The sequence below is a fragment of the Erinaceus europaeus genome, chromosome 19 (genome assembly GCF_950295315.1).
Source record: "Erinaceus europaeus chromosome 19, mEriEur2.1, whole genome shotgun sequence".
NCBI lineage: Eukaryota > Metazoa > Chordata > Mammalia > Eulipotyphla > Erinaceidae > Erinaceus > Erinaceus europaeus.
This window is the reverse complement of record NC_080180.1, coordinates 51,184,449-51,197,361: the sequence shown is the minus strand read 5'-3', so window position 1 is coordinate 51,197,361 and position 12,913 is coordinate 51,184,449. Positions and strand designations below refer to the sequence as shown.

Genomic DNA, 12,913 nt, shown 5'->3' with positions numbered 1-12,913 from the left:
GCTGGCCTCTGGAACCTGGTGGCTGAAAAGAGAGTTAACATACAAAGCCAGACAAATTGTTGAACAATTATGGACCTAAAGGCTGGAATAGTGCAGATGAAGTGTTAGGGGGTTACTCACTGCAGATTCTTGTGTACTTCTGCTTTCAGTTATATATTTTGCCCTAGTTTATGTATATGTGCGAACATATGTTCTATCTCAGGGTACCTGGTCTATATCTAGGTTTTGGGACTTTGTTAGGAAGAGAACTACCTGGAATGGGATTAGAGAATATTATGAAAGGAAAGGTCTCACCCGAGTGATGAAGCTGAAGGGTTGTTATTCCACACCTGAAGTCTCTGGATGCAGTCTGAAGTGAAGCATGCTGGGTTGATAATCAACTTGTTGCGTTGATTAGGTTGTGATCTGTGATCGGTGGATGCAATATTATTTGATATGCATTGAAAGAACCCTAAGGTTCCAGGACTGGGGGAAATATAGGTTCTATAATGGAAATGTGAGGCTCCTGCTGTCTTAGAGTTCCAGATGACAATGGTTAGTTATCATCATATTATTTGGTAATTGGGTTAACTTTGAAAAGTCCCTTTGTTAGGGTTTGCTGTATAATACCCAGCATCTTGTATATAGCTGTGCCACCGGTTGCTTCTGTTCTACCTGGTCTAGGCTTTTGAGAGTGTCCACATATCAAAGACTCAGCCTATTAAAAAGACTCAGTCTGTGTTTTAAAAAGTTTGAGACATACAATCAATTTTTCCCCTCTCACATTAGTTAAGTAGTGATTTATATGACTACACTTTACTAGGAGTGTACATAAACACCATTCCCACCACCAAAAGACTGTTGCGTCCCACACACCCACCCCACCCCTACCATCCCGGGAAGCTGAATGTCCACCCTCCCCCTCACCACAGAGTTTTTACTTTGGTGCCCTACTCTCGATTTAGTCAGATCCTGCTTTTTAGTTTCTCTTTCTGTTCTTCTTTCTCAACTTCTGTTGATGAGTGGGATCATCCCATACTCATCTTTATCTTTCTGACTTAGCTCACTTAACTTAATTCCTTCTAGCTCCATCCAAGATGGGTCAGAGAAGGTGGGTTCATTGTTCTTAATAGCTGCATAGTATTCCATTGTGTATATATACCACAACTTTCTCAGCCACTCATCTGTTATTGGGCACCTGGGTTGCTTCCAGGTTTTAGCTATTATGAATTGTGCTGCTATGAACATAGGAGTACACATATCTTTTTGATTGGGCATTATGGAATCCTTGGGGTATATCCCCAGGAGAGGAATTACTGGGTCATATGGAAGGTGCATGTCTAGCCTTGTGAGAATTCTCCAGACTGCTCTCCAGAGAGGCTAGACCAATTTACATTCCCACCAGCAGTGCAGAAGGGTTCCTCTGTCCCCACAGCCTCTCCAGCATTTGTTGCTGCTGTCCTTTTTGATGTATGCCATTCTCACAGGAGTGCGGTGGTATCTCAATGTTGTCTTTATTTTCATTTCTCTGACAGTCAGCAACCTGGAGCAGTTTTTCATGTTTGTTAGCCTTTTGGATCTCCTCTTAAGGGAATATTTTGTTCATATCCTCTGCCCATTTTTGGATGGGGTCATTTGCTTTTTTGGTGCTAAGTTTGCTGAGCTCTTTGTATATTTTAGTTATTAGTCTCTTGTCTGATGTATGTCACGTGAAGATCTTCTCCCATTCTGTGAGGGATCTCTTTGTTTGTGTGATAGTTTTTTTAGCTGGGCAGAAGCTTTTCAATTTGATGTAGTCCCATTGGTTTGTTTCTGCTTTAGTCTTCCTTGCAATTGGGTTTTTTTCGTCAAAGATGTCCTTGAGGTTTAGGTGGGAAAGTGTTCCACCAATGTTTTTCTCTAAGTATTTGGTAATTTCTGGTCTAATATCCAGGTCCTTGATCTACTTGGAGTTGATTTTTGTTTCTGGTGAGATAAGGTGGTTCAATTTCATTCTTCTGCATGTTTCAACCCAGTTTTCCCAGCACCATTTATTGAAGAGAGCCTCCTTCTTTCATTTAATACTTTGGGCCCCCTTATCAAAGATTAGATGTCCACAGGTGTGTGGATACAGTGTCCCATTTTATTGCTTGCATTATATTTATATGCTGGGACTTCCTAACTAACCTGCAAGCCTATTTATTTATTTATTTTTATTAGGGATTTAATAATGATTGACGAGATTGTGTCATAAGAGGGGTACAGTCCCACACAATTCCCACAGACTTCCACATCCCATCCCCTCCCCTCCATTGGGAACTTCCCTATTATTTATCTCTCTGGGAATATGGACCAAAGATCTTTATGAGGTGCAGAAAGTGGGAGGTCTGGCTTCTATAATTGCTCCTCCACTGGACATGGACATTGACAGTTTGAACCATACCTCTAGCCTATTCTTATCTTTCCCTAATGGGGCATGGCTCTGGGGAGGTGGGTTCCAGGACACATTGGTGAGGTTGTCTTCTCAGGGAAGTCAGGTTGGAGTCATGGTAGCATTTGCAACTTGGTGGCTGAAAAGCAGTAAGATATAAAGCAGAACAAAATGTTAAATAATCAGGACCCTAAAGTTAAGATGAATGAAGGACAGGGGTAGATAGCATAATGATTATGCAAAGAGACTCTCATACCTGAGGCTCTGGACTCCCAGGTTCAATCCCCTGTAATACCACCATAAATCAGAGCTAAGCAGTGCTCTGGAAAAAGAAGAAGAAGGAGAGGGAGAGGGAGAAGGAGAAGGAGAAGGAGAAGGGGAAGGGGAAGGGGAAGGGGAAGGGGAAGGGGAAGGGGAAGGGGAAGAAGAAGAAGAAGAAGAAGAAGAAGAAGAAGAAGAAGAAGAAGAAGAAGAAGAAGAAGAAGAAGAAGAAGAAGAAAAGAATATAGCAGATGAAATTTGGGTTCTTCATGTTGGAAGAAGCTAGGAAGTCTATTTTAGGTATATTCCAAGGGGCCCATCATGTTACTAATTTTTGCCTGAGCTTACATGTAGGTGGGTTAAAAGTATTGTCAAGGGAGATGGTGTCAGAATTGGAAATAGGGCTAGAAAGCTGGATCAGGCAAGAGAGTAGCTCCCAAATATGGGAAAAGTATATAAATACCATTAACTATGGGACTGGGTGGTGGCGCACTTGTTGAGTGCACATGTTACAGTGCACAAGGACCCGGGTTCGAGTCCCTGGTCCCCACCTGAAGAAGGAAAGCATTGCAAGTGGCGAAGCAGGGATGCAGGTGTCTCTCTTTCTCTCTCCCTATCTCCCCTACCCTCTCGATTTCTGACTGTCTCAATCCAATAAATAAAGATAATTTAAAAAATACCATTAACTATAAACCCCATTGATCTGATCTGGGCCCCATATTCAGCACAGGAGCCTATGTAACCTCTGCATCCCTGTAGGTCTGAGCTCACATTTTGTGGTTATAGCTAGGAACATTCTAGGCTGCACTCACTTCCTGACCAGTGTTCCTCGAGTAGCAGAGTATGTTAACCCAGCTTCCCTTCAGAGAGTAGAGCAGTTTCTACTATTGTGGTTTTACATTGAGGGCAAGGTTCTGTAGAGGCCCACAAGAGGATTTATGATGTTCTTGATGGAGATGACCAGTGATGGTGGAGAGAGGGATCCATTAGATTTCTGGGCCTATCATATCTGTCACTGAAGCTGTGTACTCCTACACATCACACCCACCAGCACAGATACTCCTCAAATGTTCTTTAAATTGCACCAGGCTTGATGCCACCATCTTGTCATGACAGTGGTGGCTATGGGAGTCCTTCCCTCCTCCAGTATATCTTTCATGTTTTCTATAATGTGGCTATATTGCTTTTATAATGAAATAATTACAAATAAAATACTTCTTTAATCCAATTTAATTGAAATCCAGAAATAATTGCTCTCATTAGGTAGCTAGACCTTGGCGGTTCTAGGGCTAATTTAGACCAGATTGGAAAAATTCAAAAATGGTTATTAGCATACACCAGTTCCTGCAAATGCAAATTGCTCTTTGCTGATGACAGGCCAGATTTTCTGGGGCACAGCTAATTTTTCCCTAGTTTTGGATTTCCTAGAATACCCTCCAGGGTCAGGCCAGAAGCCGCTGTCAGGATTGCCTAACGTCAGGATAACTTGCTTATCGCCTGTTAGGCCTCTGAAAACAGACATTCCCGAAGGCTTCTTGCAGTCACCAAATGGATGTGAAAGGATTTGTGCTTCCAGTGTATCCTATAATGATGTAGTTTGGGGAAATGAAAGAAATCCTAATTACCAGCAATAGTTGGGGGTGCGACGCTACTTTCTCCTTCTGCTACTACAAAAAACACAGAGGCATGATGCTTTCCATAGGACGATGGACAGCCCTGGCTTAACTCACTAATATTTTACTGTAATCCAAAGGGGGTGGGGGCGAGAGGTAGGTGGCCTGCCTATGAAATTAGCAACCTGCCTGAGTCCTGCAGCCAAGCTGAGCAGGTTAGGGTGACACTGTGACAAGAATAGGATCCTTGCTGAGCAAATAGACAGTTTTCCTCAACTACCAGTTCCTTCCACCTCCTGCATCTGTGAGTGACTAATTGAGCAGTGAGTTTTATTACTTTGATCATTTGTGTCACATCTTTTTTTTTTTTAATCTCTCTTTCACTTACCTCTCCCCGGTCCGTGAAGGGCAGTTTTGGTAGCTAGTCCTGTTGAAATTGTGCTGGACTGGTTCAGTGGACCATGTGTCTGGAGTATTAAACCGCCAGTGTCTTTCCACCTTGGCTCTGCAGAAAAGAAAAACACATTTTCATCCCACTTTTCTGATAAAGAAAGCTCAGAGCATTCAGCTGTCTCTGGATGTAGATAATAGAGGAGACAGGGGAGCTCAGAGGGCTGAAATCCAGGCTGTTTCTGCTCAGAGATTCTTTGCTTTCAGATCATATTCTGGCGATGATAAGGGGTAGGGCTAAGAGACTTCTGAATCATACAAAATTAATACCCAAAATGTGTTAGTTTCCTGAAGAGGTAAGACAACCGCATTGGGGAGGGAAGTTGTCCCCGATGACAAATGTTCATTCCACCCCAGCTTCCTCCAGTTTGTACTCCTACGGAAGAGAAAATGTTAGCCGTGCTACAGTGTGCGAACTGTAAACACCTCTCTTCCATCGGTTCCAATTGCAAAATGAACTGTGCTTGGAACAAGATAATATGAGGAAATCAGGTGTCCACAAACTGCAGATTTCAGCATTTTCCCCAGTGCCATCTGAGCAAAGGGGCTTCCAGGAAGCAAAGAGGCTTCCAAGCGTGAATCTGATTCACAATAAACAAGGCAAACTGCCAGTGGCCTTCCCTCTGCCCAGCAGGGTTACATAAGCACCTTCCCAGATTTTTCAAAAATTAGAAACTCTATTGATTTAGTGCTCACCAGGCCTCTGTGTGATTTATGACCCAGGAGATGTCTGACAGGACTCAGGCCTCTCTGTGATGAAGTTCTAGGCCAAAAGCACCATGAAGAGACGGCAAAGGAACTTCCCTCAGCTGCAGATTAACGTCTGAAAAGCTTCGCCCTGTCTTTGAATTCACATCTGTTCTGCTTTGATCATGAGAGAAATTAAACTTCATGTCTGACCACTTTCTGTGCAAAGATGCATCTCCTTGGAATGGAAATGCCACTGCAGCTGCCATGTCCTGCATGTCCTACCACGTCCTACTGGTCTCCTCAATTCTCTCCATCTTCCTGCTCGAGTCCCTAAAGTTGTACATGGAGTACTGCTTCTTCCCATCCACATTTCTGAGCATCTGTTTTATGCCAGCACCATGATACATTTATGAAATGAACAAAGATAAATACATTAAAGTGCATCATCGTTCATTTAGAGAGCAAATGATATAGGAGGTCTGTTGCAGAAATGAGAAATTTTCTAATAGAATTGAGGCTGCCCTTCTATGTGTAGATTGCCATTGGGAGGCAGGCTCACATGCATGGACCCCATTTTCTAGTCTAGGGAGATCTAACTATGCGACAATTTCTGGTTCTGAATGTGAACTGTTGCGTATCTGCCAGCCCTGGGCTCACACATACAGACACACACTTCTACCTATGCACTCTCCTCCCTGCTCTTTTTGTCCATACTGGACAGAATGAACATGAGTTCCAGGGCCATCTAGGAAGCATGTATTGAATATCATCGTGTTTTTCTGTCAATTTGGAGTCTGTGGAAGCTGCTGGGGCCAGGACAAATGATAAATCTGTGTGAAAGGTTTTGTCCCAAGACCATTTTTGCTGCTTATAAGCCAGGTCTCTGGATAGAGCATATAGCTCTTCTTGGCTGTGTGTGTTCATGGTCAAGAGGGAAGGGAATAATTCTCTCTGGCAAAGAGATGTGCTTATGTGTATAAGACAAAGAGCAGCACAGTGACTCCTGGTGGCAAACCCAGCACCACCTGAGGAAAGGACACTTATGCCCATGGGAGCAGTGACCACATTCTAAAGGCACCTTCCTGCAAAGATCACTGGGGGCAGAACCCATCTGTTGCTGGGCCCCTAAGGGTTCAAATGGATTAAATAGTAAAGAAACAGGAGTGTAAACCTGAAAAGAAAAAAGACAAAGCTTCCATCCACCTGGGTCCCTGAATCACTGTATGGAGGAGGAAGGACACCTGCTGACTTAATCACCTGTCCTGGGAGGGTCTATTTCCAATATTTATTTATGTATTTATTTATTTGAGAGAGGGAGGGGGAGACCAAAGCATTGCTCAGCTCTGGCATGAGATGGCCTGGGGGTTAAACCAGGAGCTTTGGGGACCTCAGGCTTGCAAGTCCTGTGTTCTAACAGGCTGATCCTGGTACAGTTCTTGTAGTCAACAAGAAACACATTTGTATGGTATTTGCATGAGTTTTTCAGGTCTGATGTTACAGCAGTTAACCTATGACAGCAAAATCAGGGGACAAATAAATGTATTTGAATAATACCTCTATGGAGTGTCTAACAGAAGAGGAGTGGGGAGAAGCATGGGAATGACCAAGGTTTCAAACTGAAGCGACTCGCAGTCAAGGCTGTGTGCTAGGAGCAGCATCTTTATGTCAAAGGCCAACAGTGGGCAGGGATGTCAGAATGGGCCAAAAGAATGTGCCTCCATGCTCGAAATTGGTCTTCTCTATTTGTCAGTAGCTGTTATGGATGTCAGGTAAGTTGGGATAACCAGGTTAAACAAAGATTTAGAGATTTCATCTTGTCAGAAATTCCCAGAGACTTTAATATTCTACTCTGCACTGGAGAAAAGCTACTTAAACCCTTCCAATGACTGTTTATTCTAATCAAAATAAAAGCCAACATCCTCACCATAATATGATCCATCTCTGCCTTTGCTCCTGTTCTCCCTCAGGCCAGGATTCATGGGAGTTGAGTCATTGAATGAATTGTTAAACACTGTCCTCAGCACTCAGGAAAATTTTTTAAAATTCATTTTGTACTATTTATTTATTTAGTCATCATCTCTGGGGCCTCCCCTCTCCAGGCTGACTTTTTCAGATAGAGACTTGTGGTGGTGGTGGTGGGATGGGGGGAAGGGCACAGTACCTAGGTTTTCTTCAATGTGGGACAGACCTAAACCTTTGCACACTTGGCAAAGAAGCACACTATCCTAGTAAGCTATTTTGCTTTATTGTTATTATTTAATAACAGAGACAGAAAGAAACCAGAATAGTGTCCATTTATATGCAGAGCCAAGGCTAAGACTAGGGCCTCACATATAGAAGGCATGCACTCTAGCACTAGACCACCACCCTGTTCCTTGGGAAGTAATGTTTATGGGTATCTCCTATGTTTACTTGACAGTGAATTTTAATTTGAGGAGCATCTTGGAAACTAGTGTTCTGTGAGCATATTTGAGAAAATGCTGTTTTAGAGACAGCCCTAAGCCTTTCACTGTACCCTCTTAGAGATCTACAGATGTATATAAATACAAACGAGAGCTGGAATTCTTCCCATCAGGCTCTAGGACTGTAAGGTTTCCCTACTACTTGAAAGACTCTGGAACAACCTCACATGCAGACTCATAAAGCAGATGGAAAATGTAGGCCCAGACTCCCCATGACTTCACAGCTTCCCCCCTCACCTGCCAGATATTAATGATGAGTGTCTTTGCCAGGTCACAGAATCCCTTTGGGCTTAGTAGCCAAGTGTCAACAGCACTTAGCTGATTTAATCTCTGGTCATCCATCAAAGATCTGGCCTGCCATTTGGGTTTCAACCAATGAGTTACTGGAAGTGGTTATGCTGTGGTGAAGTGGGGGGTATGTTCAGCTTTGGAGAGCTCCCTCCAGCTCTCTAGACTGAAAAGGGCTCACCTTCCATGCATGTTAACCTACAGGGAGTTTGGCCTTGGCTGCAAAGTCAAGTGAGTTTCATCATCATAGTTTGCTTGCTCAAGCATGTGCTGTTCTCCTACTCCGGATGCCACATATCTCTGCATGGCAACTCCAGGGAGGCAGGCATCTTAAGGTCAAGGAAATGAGAGAACAGAATAGTTAATCATGTGCAACTCCCATCTGTTAATGAACAGTGTAAATGGGACAGAATTCATCATTTGCTTTTGGAGACACAAAGGTTAAGTACTTTGTCCCACCCTACAAATCAAGACACTGTCAGAGCCCAGAATGGAACAAGGGAGAGTTGACAGGGCTCTTTTCAATCCTCCAAGACCTCCTCTCTCACCATGTAAGTGTTAGTTGACTAAAATCCCTGAATGGCATCGGGCAGCAAATAACAGGGATAAGACATCTCAAAACACCCATGAGTGGGCCCCGAGAGTGCACATAGACATGCTCAGTCAATAGACTCCAAGATCTTCCACATTGAAAGGCAAGATGGATTTGCCAAGTTCCATTCCATCCCAACTATCAAGCAAATGAGAGCCATTTGAAGAAAGGAATTCAGAATTCTCCACTCATGTCGACTCATTTGCTCCTCCTTTCCAGGCTTGTTAAATAAGGCAGAATGCCATCTCATCACATCTGAAAGTCGTTTGGGCAGGAGCTAAAGAAAAACAGTTCCTGGACATTATTTTTTATATGGCTTCTTCTTAAAGTGCCAACTGCTGAGAGAGGGAAGAAACAGACTGTGTTAGCTGTGTCAGTCCCCCTTCCCAACATAAATCTTGCAAGTTTAATTCTCCCCACAGCTCTGAGGCAAGGTAGCTACTCTACCTAGACTTTGGATTTCAGCCTTCTAACTGGGACTAACATCTCACTGGATTCTTTTTACCCTTCTTTCCTAGTTCATAACACCATCTTCCCAAGTCAGAGCAGTTACTAAAGGCACAGCACCATGAAGCTGAGGTCAAAGCTAGATCCTCAGACAGGATCCTTCCCTCTGTGTCATGACTTCAGGGTCCACCATCTTGGAATCCCACTATTTCAGGGAGAAGAGAGTGTGCAGGTGTGGCTGAATCTGGAGAAAGCAAACCTCTCCCGAAGACTACTTGTTCTCTTTCCATTCAAGTCCAAGTCCCCTAGTAGAGTTGAAAGACACTTCATGATCTGGCTGGGCTGATGTATTTTGCAGCTGCCAGAATATTCTGGGCTCTTTCTTTTTTTCTCTTTTATGCAAGCTGTTTCTAGATGCTTGGGATTCCTCAAGGAATTACAAACAATCCTTCCTCTGGGAAGCCCATTTGAGGCAGAGAGGGGGCTTTCTACCTTTGAGCATCCATGGTACCTTGATATACACTCCTTGGTAGCATATCCTGCTTTATAGAATTATGTTCCCTGTGTTTCTCCCCCACTAGCCTAGAAACTCCTAGGTGTAGAGTGTTCTTGCAATAATGCAGGTGCTCAACAAATTGTTGGCTAAATGAAAGATTTGCTAAAAATACAGCCTTGAGTATATTTCCTAGTAGAAGTGGGCTAGTTTTATCTTTACTGTATTATCTACCCTTTGAGCCTTAGATGTGCTTCAGCTGTGAGTCTGAAAGTATGACTTTTGGGAATGAGATAGATAGTCATATATACTTTATAGGAGGGACAAGTTAAAAGTTCCTATATATTGGAGAGGAAAAACTTTTCTTCTTTTAAATTATATTATATCATATCATATTTATTATTGGATAAAGAGAGAGAATTTGAAAGGAGAGGAGGAGGTAGAGAGAAAAGAGACAGAGAGACACCTGCATCCCTGCTTCACCACTTGTGAAGCTTTCCCCCTGCAGGTGGGGACCAGGAGCTTGAACCTGGGTCCTTGTGCACTGTAATATGTGCACTTTACCAGGTGCACCACTGCCTGGCCCTGAAGGAAAATAATAATAATAACTTTTCTTGATGGAGCTGGGGCCTCACAAATGCATAATTTCATTCCATCAGGCTTTTTTTTTTCTATTCAGAGAGAGATAGAGGTTGTTGGGAGAGACCAGTAGTACCAGAGCCCCTCTGCTGCCTTAGCACCTTCCATGTGGTCATGGGTATGGCAGTGCAGGTGCCCTAGCCAGTGAAGGACCTCTGTGGCCCCAAGGAAAAAAATTAAATTCCTGTGAAAAATATTTCCCTGGCCCAGGAGCTGATGCAATAATGGAGCTTGGGACTTGCATGTCAGGTCTCCAGTTCACTCCCCGGAATCATATGTACCATCATGTGGTGTTCTCTCTCTCTCTCTCTCCCTCTCTCTCTCTCTCCCTCTCTGTCTGTCTGTCTGTCTCTCTCTCTCTCTCTCTCTCTCTCTCACACACACACACACACACAATATTGCATACATCTGTAAAACATTCAGATTATGGGGACTGGATAGTGGCACACCTGGTTGAGTACACATGTTACTATGGGTGAAAGCCCCCAGTCTTTACAAGTGTTGAAGCAGTGCTGCAGGTGTCTCTCTCTGTCTCTCTCCCTCCCTCTCCCCCTACCCTCTCAATTTCTCTCTGTCTCTATCCAATAAAAAAATAAAGATAATTTAAAAATATTTTTTTAAAAAAACATTTAGATTACTTCCTGGTTGCATTCTGTGCAGCACACTGTAGTATGGTGGACCCTGGTAGTAATATTCCATTTTACTTCTCACCATCAGTGGAGAGGAATTTGCAGTGAAAAGAAGGAGAAAATGAGATGATGGTACATCTGAGTTTTTAAAAGCGGAAAATGTGGAGGCAGGAATGCTCCTAGATGTGTTACTGTGTGATTGATAGTCCTCTCAGTCCTAAGAAGCAGATTAAAGTCTAGCAGATGGTTCTCTGAAGCCCTGTAGCGGGTTTGTCTGGAGCTAGAGTTACATGTTTTAAGAGGCAGAAACATCTCAGTGAATTGTTACTGGATTGAAGAGCTTCTCCAAGATGTGGAGAGGCTTCTCCACCCAGAAGCCTGGGCTAGAGAGGAGGTGTACTTCAGGGACAGCCATCCCCTCCAGCCCATTTCCTGGCAAGACTTGTCCCAGCTGTTGGTAGCTGCCCTTCCCACACAGCTCTTGTCTCGGAACAAACCGCATGAGTAGCCTTGCTTCTGTCTGATGAGAGAGCCTTGAAGAATGCTAATTCCAGGAGTGTTTGTTTGTTTGTTTTTGTTTTTCAGAAGAATTCCAGGCCCTAGATTAGTATGCACATACAGTGGGCACATAATAACAATGTATTAATTGAATGAATGAATGAATGAGTGAATGAATGGTTCTGATTGTCACCAGGGAGATATCTCAGCAGTAGAGCACAGGACTTACATGAGTAAGGCCCCCCAGTTGGATCCCCTGCACCACTGATGGCAGAGATAAGCAATGCTCTGACTTCTCTCTCTCTCTCTCTCTCATGAAAACAAATTCATCTTGTGCTGGAGAGACAGCATAACGTTTATGCAAGATGCTATCATGTCTGAGTCTCTGAGGTCCCAGGTTCAATCCTTACCACGAGAAGCCAGAGCTGAGCAGTGCTCTGGTCTCTCTCTCTCCTTCTCTCTCTCTCTCCCTCTCTCTCTCTCTCTCTCTCTCTTTCTCTTTCTCTCTCTCTCTCTCAAATAAAGTATAAACATCATCAACAACAACAAAGCAAATTCATCTTAAAGAAAGTCCAGTTGTGTGGCTGTCTCCAATGTGTGTGGGAGTTCTCCAGTCCCCAAGTGGTTCTTCAGGAGGATGGGGTCCTAGAGCTGTGGAGTCTTGCCGCCTGAGGATCAGCTCTTCTCTCTGCCCAGTGCTCAGCCTAGTTCTGCCCACCTTCTCCTTCAAGTTTCATTCACTTGACAGACCTCTACTCTGAATCACCCTTTGAAAGTTGCTTGCCTCCTGAGGGCTGGGGACTGATTGTTCTGAGCCTGCAGATTGCATTGTCTCTCCCTGGTAGGTGTAAGGACAGGCCCCACCAGAAGAAAATCTACTTTTCCAGCCCTCCTACCCAGTGGGCAGGTTCTGAGAGAAATGACCACCCCATTGATGCCCTGGCACAGAAGCCAGCAAGGTTCCTCCAGAGAATCATGGACACATCTGTAATCAGGCCCTGAGCTCTATCTTCACTTGACTTAGTGTCCTGACTCAAGACATAAAATTCCAGGTTCCAGGGTCCAGCAAAATAGCTCATTTAGATAGTGCACTGCTCTAACATGTTCATGACCCAGGTTTGAGCCAGGCCCCCACTGCATTGAAGGAGACCTCAGTGCTTTAGTCTTTCTCTGTCTCTCTCTCTCATCTCTGTATCTTTAAAATAAAATACAAATAGGGGGCTGGGCAGTATCACACCAGGTTAAGTGCATATGTTATCAGGTGCAAAGACCAAGGTTCAAGCCCCAATCCCCACCTGCAGTGGTGAAGCTTCACAAATGGTGAAGTGGTACTTCACATCTCTCTCTCTCGCTCTTGCTCTCTTCCCTTTCCATATCACTTTCTTTCTGTCTTTACCCAAGTTCCAGAGAGCTCAACTTCTCCCTTGCAGGAGTCCTTTCAGACGAGCTCCTTCAGAGATGA

General features: G+C 43.8%; 1 long non-coding RNA gene across 1 annotated transcript in view; it reads left to right on the top strand.

Annotated features, from left to right (window-relative positions):
* Positions 1-12,913, top strand: part of LOC132534751 (uncharacterized) — a 326,831-nt gene that overhangs the window by 243,166 nt on the left and 70,752 nt on the right. The window lies entirely within an intron of this gene.